This window comes from Chinchilla lanigera, unplaced genomic scaffold, assembly GCF_000276665.1.
Source record: "Chinchilla lanigera isolate Chin_1 unplaced genomic scaffold, ChiLan1.0 scaffold00026, whole genome shotgun sequence".
NCBI lineage: Eukaryota > Metazoa > Chordata > Mammalia > Rodentia > Chinchillidae > Chinchilla > Chinchilla lanigera.
Genome location: NW_004955427.1, coordinates 20,643,711 through 20,652,267, shown reverse-complemented (window position 1 = coordinate 20,652,267; position 8,557 = coordinate 20,643,711). Strand labels below are relative to the sequence as shown.

At 36.7% G+C, this 8,557-nt stretch overlaps 1 protein-coding gene and 1 pseudogene across 9 annotated transcripts in view; both read right to left on the bottom strand.

Annotated features, from left to right (window-relative positions):
• The window catches only part of Stxbp5l (syntaxin binding protein 5-like), a 369,984-nt gene that overhangs the window by 107,776 nt on the left and 253,651 nt on the right, over window positions 1–8,557 (bottom strand). The window lies entirely within an intron of this gene.
• Window positions 29–5,295, bottom strand: LOC102009085 (annotated as a pseudogene).

Sequence of the window (8,557 nt, the reverse complement as noted above, 5' to 3'; positions counted from 1 at the left end):
TGAGTAAACTTCTGTCTGCTGATATTTTCTAAACAGAATTTGCTGTTACACAGCTTTTGGAGAAGATGACATCAAGTATGTGAGATGGCATGTTGAACAGCAAAGTGCAGCACTGATGGTGTAGATTATTATTCTCCATGTCAGGCTTCTATGATGTTTTCTTCTCTTCCACACAACTGTAGTAGGCAGAATAGTCACTATTATTAGCGAGGCTTTTCCTATGCCACATAATGCTAATGCTAGTGTCTCCACTGTGATCATTACAAGCCCTTCTTCCTGAGAAGTAAGTTGTCCTCTAGGTATCAGCAAACTTGCTCACAGTGTTGGAGATCACTCTCTGAAGATACATCTGCCAGACCTCTCACACCAGTCTTTAACTTCCTCATTTAAGAAAATCACAGAAATGAGATCTAGTGTAAGAAATCACTGAAGATTTGCAAGATGCTCTTAGTGACTTCAGTAAATAGTTTTTTTTTTCTACCAGGTCAACAAGTTTGAAATTGTGTCATTGAACCTTTTCCTATTTCCCTATGCCATTGTGCTCCACTGTACAGCTTCTGGTTCTTCTACTTGGTTTCGAGAAGGCCTTCAGAATTTTCCTTAATTTTGGGAGGATTTTCTTTATTACACCTGTTCAGTCCTCATCATGAAAGACATTATTTTCCATCTCAATTGATCTGTTATCCATTTCCTTTCATAGTTCTAATACTTCTTTTTGAAATCTTGCTTGCTCTTAAGTCAGTTCAACCTTTTATGTTGATAAACCTTGTAGGTCACAGAGGATAAAGTAGATGAAATCACTGCTCTGAACACATTTGGTGCACGTCAGTCTCTGGCAGATAGTACTGCACAGTCAATGCTTGACTGCCACATAAAGAACTACTCTTTCTTATCATCCAGAGTATAACAGGTCCCAGGCCAGTGGCTGGAACCTGCAGTCAGGAACCATGGGCACCAGTGCTCCCATCCAACTCACCTAATTACTTCTTTTTAGAGGGATAAAGGAGTTCTCAAATGCAATACTGAGAAAAAAATAGGCAAATAGAGTATATAACAGCAGCTATAGTTATTTTTGTGTTGGATTTACAAATGAGAAAACTGGAAAGTTCTGAGTCAGGCAGTATTTGTCAGTAAGGAGAATGGATTTAACCTACCTTAAACAGCTAAAAAATTGACAAAATATATAAAACAACAGTTTTTACATATTGGCTAATAGGTAACACAGAGTGGTATGAGAGAAGTATAACAATTAAAATAAATCTCACCAATATTTTAGATTTGTAATTGGAGTGATTTTCCAGGCTGAGACCCAGGAAATAAACTTAAGAGAGTTCAGTGATTTTACTGAATTGAGAAAGGGAGAGAGGGAGGGAGAGAGTGATAGATCAGAGACTGAAGCTACAAAAGTAGTAAAAATATGAGGGAAAATATTAGAGAGAGTTATACATCAGGAGAAATTTTTTGAATAATCCTGTGAAGACTGGTTGTGTATTAATCTGTGCATCTACGTAAATACACTAACAAAGGGCCTGGAAAAAGAACCATCAAAAGAAGCTCACAGAAAGTTATGAATATTTCACGTTATTCCCATATTCCATGCTATTACCAGCTAAATTGCAGACATCTCATATAAACAGCAGATAGTGGGATGTCATTTAAGTAGTGGGTTAAACTATTCACAGACTTTTTGGGATCTACCTTATAAAAAGTTTTAAAACATGGATATCAGGTGACTGTCTTCCAGAAAAACAACCCAACACTACTGGAAAAAATTCCAGGAATATACTACTTTTTACAATAATGTAAAATTTACAATGTCTAGCGTACAAAAATAGTAGGCATATAAAGAGGTCAGGGAAATGATTGACAACCAGAGATAAAAATATTTCAATAGGAAGATATCAGATGTGAAACAGATGATAAAATTAACAAAGGTATTGAAAGTGCTTGAAAAATGTATTCAAAAATAAGAAAAAAGGTTGAGAAAAAGGTGATAAAGTGAGAAATTGGGGATACTAAAAACACTCAACATTTTACAGATAAAAATACAACTGAAATAAAAAGTCATCTGAATATGAAGACATTACAGCAGAAAAGAATAGAGAATTCTATGATCTGAGTGTCTGTATCTCCCTCAAAGTTTGTATGTTGAAACTTAACACTCAAGATGATTGTACTTAGAGATTGGACATTTTGGAGGTGATTAGATCATGACAGCAGAAGTCTCATGATTGACTGGATTCCCTGATAAAAGCAGCCTCACATAGCTGCTTTGTTCCCTCTGTCATGTGAAGATGCAGGCATATGGTACTATCTGTGTGGAACAGGTCTTATGCTGCGTGGAACAGGTCAGATGCTGAATCTACTGACACCTTGATATCAGTCTTCCCAGCTTCCAGAACAGAGAATCAAATTTCTGTCATTTATAGTTTATCGAATTTATGAGATTTTTATTATTTCTAGGCACATTATACTGTTTTATTATATATAGAACCATGGATATTATTGTGTGCCTTTCTATAGCCAAGGTATTTCAGTACTTCCCACAGACTCAGAGTCAGGCTTACCAGAGGCCTGAATATGCCCAAATACTGGTGCCACCTCCACATGAAGTATGCATGTGCTCCAAGTGGTACAGAGGTTCTCTTTCTTTCAGTCCACTATTGGATTGGCTTCTCTTCTGCTCTGAGAATCTGGAACCCACACACTAGCACCAACACCACTGAGAATGTATCTGCATCCAAGATCCTATGTGTGGGCCAGCATATTGGATCTGCCAAGAGGGATTCTCTTAGGTATAACTCCCATCTCAGGAGAACAGAAAACAGGAGGAACTCTGCAGCTTTCCCTACTGAGGATTCCAACAGATCTCACTATCACAGCTGCAACACACATCTGAAACTCTGCCTGCCAAAGATCCCTGCGTAGTTGCTAACATTGACTTTGGTGGTCAGAGAAGTATAGAGGCCAAGCCACTGCATGTTTCCTGGAATGGGAGATTGCAAACCCCAGCCAGTCAGCATTTTTGCAACTACTCATAGATGAAAGATTTTCTCCATGGTATCTACTCCAAAAATGCTGAAGTAACTGCTCCTTAAAATACAGACAACAAAACAAAGTCTGTAGGAACATAAAAAAAAAAAAAAGACATAAAATGTATCAAGGAACTGACGTCAAAGAAAAAAAAGACTTATCTAAAATATAATTCAAATTAATTGTTTTAGAGAATACCAAGATAAAATCCACACAAATAGCTAAACAAACTAAAGAAAATAATGTCAGAAAAATATTAAATCAACAAAAGATAGAATCATTAAAAAGGAATCAAATATAAATTCTGGAGCTGAAAAATATAATGAATGAAATGACAAAAGTAATAGAACTTCAATAGTAGACATGATTAAGCAGAAGTAAGCATTTGTGAATGTGAAGACAGATCTTTTGATTTTATTCTTTCCAATAAGATAAAATGAAATGAGAATAAAAACAAGAAAAAAATCCTACAAGACTTATAAGATATCATCAAGGGAACCAGTTATGGCATTATGGGAGTTTCATAAAGTGAAGACACAGAGAAGGGGCAGTTTATGTAAAAACTAAAGGTTGAAAACTTCCCAAATCCTGGGAGAAATAAGAACATCCAGATTCATGAAGGTCACACTTCTAAAATAGATTCAGTCCAAAGATGACTTAATTGAGCTATATTATAATCAAACCATCAAAAGTCAAAGACAAAGAGAATTTTTAAAGGTATAAATGTGACTTGTTACATATAAGGGAACATTCACAGAACCACAAGCAGATATCTCAGCAGGAAGCATGAAGTACAAAAGAGTGAGATGAATTATTCAACAACTAAAAGGAAAAACAGCTGGCAACAAACAATACTGTATCCAGGTGAGCTGTCCTTTAGAAATGAAGGCAAGATCAAGACTTTTCCAGCAAACAAAAAATGATAGAGTTCAGTACTACTAAACCTACCTCCCATAAATGTCAATAGCAGTTTTTAAAATTGAAATGGATGGATACCAATTAGTAACAGGAAAACATATGAAAGCATAAAATTTACCAATATATAAATTTTACCAAATAATATAATATAAAATTTTACCAAATAATATAATATAAAATTTACCAAATCTATATTCAAATTCATAGTATTTGGATATGGAAATAGTGGCATATATATCAAATTTAATTCTAAGATAAAGGTTAAAAAGACAAAGTTTAGAAAATATAATTACAACACTTCGTTAATGGGCACCTAATATAAAAATATGTAAACTTTTATTTCAACAACAAAAATGTCCATGTAGGTGAATGACAGGTAAGAGTGCAAACCTGCAGTATGAAATTGAATTGTTATTCTTGGATAGGCTGTTTCTAATTGATTTTTCATGGAAGTCTCATGGTAACTACAAAGCAAAAACTTATAAGAGGTACACAGACTCTAAAAGGAATCAAAGTATACCACTACAGAAAATCACTAAAGCAAGAAGAGATACAGCAAGAGAGGAGAAAAGTGCAACAAATCCACAAAATAAGTATAAAGCAACAAAATGGCATTAATAAGTTCTTACCTGTCAATAACTAAAGGAAAGGTCTTAAATTCTCTAATCAAAAGGAAGAAAGTAGGTGAATGGATTAAAAAGTCACAACTTGGGTTTCTGCCTGGGCCGGAATGTGGAAGCAGGCGTTTCGTGATCTCCACCAGCACAGCCTGTGTGTGGGTCCTGTGTGCACCATGAGTGGCTGCAGGCACAGAATCAGGAGGCCCACAATCTGCTCACACCACCATTTGCAGCTGAATGCTATGAGAACCAGGTAGTGCTCCCATCTACTTCCTAGGAACAGAGCAGGCATCCCAGAAGGCTGCCGCCATTGCAGTCTGTGTCTCCACTCTCCAAGCACTGGGGACACATGGGAGACTGTCTCAAGGGACCCACAAACCCGCTAGTACCGGGGTTTGAGAGGAACACCCCCATGTGTGCCCAGTGACACGGGAAGCCCCAGAGCAGGCATTCCAGGAGATTGCTGAAGCCATGATTTGTGACTGGGTTCCAGGGTTCCCATCTGGGCAGGAGCGTGGAAACAGGCAGTCTGTGGTCACAGCCAGTGCAGCCCACCTCTGGCTCCTATTCTTGCAGTGAAAGGCCTATAGACACAGAATCAGGCAGTCCACAAACTGCAGACCCTAAGGCCCTGTCTGGGCTCTACTTTTACCCTGAACTCCCTGGAGTCACAGGACCAAGTGGTCTGTGAACATACCACCAGTGCAGACCACTTCCGGTTCATATTTGTGCCCTGAGCTGATAGGGGACACTGGATCAGATTGTCTCTGACCTGACAATATTGAGATTGGCATCTGAGACCTGGGAGAACTAGGGAAACTTCACTATCTGCTAGAAGAAGCCAGACTAAACAGCACACCCCAGTGGCCACTGAGGGGCAAGTTTGACCACCAGGAGAATTAGGGAGGTTAGTGACCTTTGCTGGGCTGACAGGGGGAAAGGAACAGAGCACTTTACCACCAACATCAAACATGACAAGATGAAGGACTTAAAAGCAATCTAAGAACTCTACCTTCTCAGAACAAGTCCAGGAGACATTGACATAGGACAACTTGGTAAACACACTCCTGAAATTGCTGAAATGACTGCAGTGGAAGTGAAGAAAAAGCTCCATCAGGCCATAGAAGAGATCAGATTAGAAATAATCTCTGAGGCAAAAAATGAAATGACAATAATAATGAAAGAACTGCTCAGCACATCTAAAGAAGATACATATAAAAAATAGATGAACACAGGCAATGGACAGAAACATTAAATGAAAAATATAGAAATGAATCAGAATGCATGAGCAGATTCAAAGAGATATCCAGGAAATCAAAGCTTCCATTGAAAGTTGCCAAAACTGCTTCAATGAAGCGTAAGATAGAATTTCAGATTTTGAAGACAGCATGGTAGCTAGCAATTGTGAAAGAAAGGATCTCTTAAAATCAACAAGGAACCAGGAAAAATCAATTCAGCAGCTGCAGGATGAGGCAAAGAGCAATAACATATGACTGATAGGAGTCAATGAAACAGCAGAAGGCACACAAATGACATGAAAAGAATATTTACAGAAATAATAGCAGAAAATTTCCCAAGCATGGAAACAGAACCTTGCATATAAGTAAATGAGGCATACAGAACTCCAACTAACCACAACCAAAATAAAAATACACCAAGACATATAACAGTCTAGAACCCAGATATCCAGCAAAAGAACAGAATATTAACAGCTGCTAAAGAAAAAAAAACAAATTACCTATAAAGGAAAGCCCATTAGTATCACAGCAGACATCTCAACACAAACCATCCAATCAAGAAGAGCTTGGAACAAAGTATTACAGGTGCTGAGACAAAACAGCTTCCAACAAAGACTGATGTACCCTGCCAAACTTTCCTTCAAATTTAACAGAGAAATAAAATATTTCCATGAAAAAGAACAGCTGAAGAACTTAATGAGTGCCAAACCAACCCTCCAAAGAGTACTAAAAGATATTCTAGATGAGAAAAACATGACTGCAATTTCAACAACAACAATAGAAAGGAACCATCAAGAAGAGCAAGCAATTAAACAGGTAGAAAAAGCAGGAAGCCAACAGCAAGTAAATAACATGAAAATGATAAGTCAACACATATTGGTTATAACCGTAAATGTAAATGGCTTCAATTCACCAGTCAAAAGAAACAGACTGGCGAGTGGATTAAGAAATAAAATCCAATGATATGCTGTATACAGAAAACACATTTTACCAAAAAGGAAATCCATGGACTGAAAATCAAAGGGTGGAAAACAATCCTCCATGCAACAGGAACCTAGAAAAAAGCAGGTATAGCTATTCTGTTTGCAGATAATGTAAACTTCAAACCAACAACAAAGAGATAAAGAAGTTACTACATATTTGTTAGGGGAAAATTGCAAGAGGAGGAGATAACAATCATAAACATGTATGCACCAAATATCAGAGCACCAAACTGTATAAGACAAATCTTAACAGACATGAAAACTCATATAATTAATAACACTATTGGAATAGAGGACCTCAGCACCCCTTTGACACAAAGAGATAGGTCAACTGGACAAAACATCAGCAAGGAAATAACAGATCTGAACCAAAGCTGTTTAAAAATGGACTTAGTAGATGTATACAGAGTGTTCAACCCCACCACCTCTGAAATCACATTTTTCTCAGGTGTACATGGGAGTTTCTCTAAAATAGACGAAATTCTAGCCCACAGAGCATACCTACCTAAATGCAAAAGACTTGAAATTATCCTATGTATATTATCTGACCATAGTGCAATGAAATTGGAAATTAATGACAAAAGGAACGACAAAAACACCATAAACACTTAGAAATTAAACAACAATCTCCTAAACAACCAATGGGTCACAGAAGAAATGAAAGAAGATATTTAAAAATACCTACAAACAAATCAAGTGTAAATACAACTTACCAGAATCTGTGAGATGCAATGAAAGCAGTCGTCACAGGGCAATTTATAGCGGTGAATTCACAAATAAGGAAAACAGAAAGACAACAAATAAATAACCTACTGCAACACCTGAAAGTTTTAACAAAAGAACAAGTCAAGCCCAAAGCCCAAAGAAGGGAGGAGATTATAAAGATCTGGGCAGAAATTAATGCAATGGAAATGAAGAAAACCCTACAAAAAATAAATGAATCAAAGAGCTGGTTCTTTAAAAGAATAAATAAAATTGATAAACCCCTAGCCAACCTTATCAAAAAAAGGAAGGAAAGAATTCAGATTCATGCAATAGGGAATGAAAACAATGAAATTACTACAGATTCCACAGAAATTCAGAAGATCATTAATACCTACTTTGAAAATTTTTATTCCCATAGGATGGAAAACTTAGAAGAAATGGACAGATTCCTAGATATGTATGAATTACCAAGGTTGACTCAAAACGATATCAAATTCCTGAACAACCCCATATTAATTAATGAGATTAAAAACCTACTGACAAAGAAAAGCCCAGGCCTTGATGGATTCACAGCAGAATTTTACAAGAAATTCAGAGAAAATTTAATACCAACACTCCTCAAACTCTTCAATGAAATTGAAAAGGAAGCAATTCAAAGAGAACTACAGACCAATCACCCTAATGAATATAGATGCAGAGATACTCAATGAAATACTAGCAAACAGAATGCAGTAAATCATCAAGAAAATCATGCATCACAACCAAGTCAGATTCATTCCAGGAATGCAGGGTTGGTTCAATATTAACAAATCTATAAATGTTATGCACCATATCAATGGAGCCAAAAGCAAAAAACACATGATGATCTCAATAGATGCAGAAAAAGCTTTGACAAAGTCCAACATGCATTCATGATAAAAACTCTACAGAAAATAGGAATAGATGGTTTTTACCTTAACCTGATCAAAGCCATCTATGACAAACCAACAGAACCTCATGAGAACAATACACACAATACAGAGTTACAGACAAAGTGGTAGGAAATTAACAATGGTGTTTT